General features: G+C 42.1%; 1 long non-coding RNA gene across 1 annotated transcript; it reads left to right on the top strand.

Annotated features, from left to right (window-relative positions):
• Positions 1-600: 600 nt before the first annotated feature.
• LOC147449640 (uncharacterized) lies at positions 601-1,059 on the top strand. The gene is made up of 2 exons (XR_015189552.1): positions 601-892; positions 984-1,059. It is a non-coding gene; the product is annotated as an uncharacterized LOC147449640 (long non-coding RNA).
• Positions 1,060-2,430: the final 1,371 nt, after the last annotated feature.

Here is a 2,430-nt window from a genome sequence, read left to right as displayed (position 1 = left end):
AAATACAGATCCTGCCATGGCTCGCGGCCTCCCTGGTGCTTGGCATGGGGTTGCCAGTTTTCCAAGGAAAGGACATTGAGTGTCCTTTTCCTACACCATATCTACTTGTGTAGTACTAATCATGTGCTTTTTTCCCTCAAGAGGTTGTCTCATAAAATGCTCGCTCGCTTTTCTCAAAACTTGTCAGTTAGATCTATGTGGTCCCTCATGGTTGTTTCTATAGGATCCGAAAATCTTTCATCTCTCTCTCTCTCTCTCTCTCTCATTGTTCCTATGCCATAATGCTTGAAAAAAAAAAACTTTCCCAGAAACTTGGCAAACCTACATATGAGAAATGGTTGAGGTAAATTGAGTAAATTTGAAGTTTTTTACATTAAAGCAGACTAAATTTTGTAAGTTTTTTCACTTTTAAAATTAAAATTCGGTGGTAAATCTCAAGGTGGTTCTCTCTCTCTCTCTCTCTCTCTCTCTCTCTCTGGGCTTTTCGGGATGTTTCCTAAAAAGCACGCGTATGTGCTTTAATCTACTCGCGTGCTTTTCGCGGGGCGGGCTATTATAACAGGGCTCTTCACTCATATCCAGCGTGCAGAAACCGCGACGGCAAACGAAAATCGAGTCGATGGGGCGGCGTAGCGTGATAGCATGGATGGTGGCAGCGTGGTGCGTGGCACTTCTGTTGATCATGGGGGCTGCGCAGGGGGTGCAGGCCTCATCTCGACAGCTACTACCCAGTGCAGGCCCAAACCGGCCCTCCCAGTCCTCCTCCTCCGGCTCCTGCAGCTTCGACTCCTCGGCCTCCAAGCAGAGCCACCGAGCCTAACTACTCCTCCACCTGGCCTAACTACTCCTGGTGGCGCTACTCCAACTAGTCCAGTTACGTGCAGTTAGAAAGGTGGTGATTAATTTTGTCCAACTTTTCCCTGATCATTTCGCACGCATTCCTAACCTCTGACTAATGCCCTATTTTTTTCAATTGATTTCAGTTGGTACCCGCTACTGGGTTCGTTGTAAAAGTCATTTTGAAGAGAAATATTGAGAAGGCAAAAATATGAAAGTGTACTCTCTTTGTTGTTTTTGGTGGAATAAGATATGAAGGTTTTGTGTGTCTCTCTCCATAACTCAAAATAAGGCTCTCTCTCTCTCTCTCTCTCTCTCTCTCTCTCTCTCTCATACACACACACACACAAAATAAGAGGGTGAGAGTTGGGAGGATTTCAAAATTTCAATTAAGGCAACAAAAACTAGGTAGGCCTTGTGATGTTATCACCTGTTTACAGTAATTTTGAGTTTGCAAATTTTGTGTCCCATGGTGACCACATTAATCCCAAGCATACCTTTGCCTTTGTAGCTTCATGAAAGGGTACGCACATACGGCTAAACTCTCCCTGCAGCGGTAAGAAATGATGATATGGCAAGAATCTTCACCCGCTTGCGGCAAACCAATCAAAGTAGGGTTTGGCACGTAGCTAGCCGCTATGGCCCACCATTATCGCTTAGAAGCAAAGGGAGGAGAGAGTGTTTCGATGGAGAATACACAGCTTGGGTGCTTGTGTGCACGAAGAGGGCTTGTGTATCAATATCGACAATTCCTTTCAAGCTAAATTTGCGCTTGTATTTATTATTTCATGATCTCATCTACATAACCCTTTTTCCTTATAAAAAGACTATTAAGTGGTATATTTTTCTAAGTATAGAAGCTCATTTTCCCATTGCTTAACTCCTTCTTTTCTTAATGTACTGAAGTGGCCAATGGCATGTGACTATACAAATCTAACTAGTGTGATTTACTTTTGTTTTCTTGCAAACGAGCCTTACCAAAGAATGACTCATGGTATGAATTCTTGTAGATTATGATAATTTTACTTGTTATTACTTTGCTCACAATTCCAATTCCTAGGTAACAAGAAGGATAGAGAGCTCAAAGTCATGTGTCTAGCTACTCATATATATCGGCGGATTGCTATTCACCTGGCAGCCCATGCTTTGATATGTCTAGCCAATCGCTGACCCCATGCACATTGAATGTCTAGCATACATTTGAGATTTTATTGTTTCGTAGCCTTACATGACATGTATTGTATTTTATTGCTATAGAAATGAGAATGCCAACTTGAACCTTTACCTTGTTGTAGAGTGTTGAACATGGGAATTTGCCCAATCACAACAATATACATTGAGCGGGACTCTATGCAAATGGGTATCAAGAGCATCTAAAGCTAGACCACTAGTATCTAAAACCTAAAATGGAGTTGTGGTCATTGTGGTGAAATGTGTACACGTGCATGTTTGTGTGTGTGTGTGTGTGTGAACGCGCAAGCGTGTGCATGGATCTTTCATACAAGAGCGACAATACTCTATTCTACTCTTTAAATCAAAAAATTTACATCGCTACATCAAATGAGATTGTCACTCTGACATCTATTCCAGGTT

The sequence above is a fragment of the Adiantum capillus-veneris genome, chromosome 10, assembly GCF_014529385.1.
Source record: "Adiantum capillus-veneris isolate H3 chromosome 10, ASM1452938v2, whole genome shotgun sequence".
In the NCBI taxonomy this organism is placed as follows: domain Eukaryota; kingdom Viridiplantae; phylum Streptophyta; class Polypodiopsida; order Polypodiales; family Pteridaceae; genus Adiantum; species Adiantum capillus-veneris.
The sequence above is the reverse complement of the archived record's forward strand: the minus strand, read 5'-3'. Positions and strand labels throughout refer to the sequence as shown.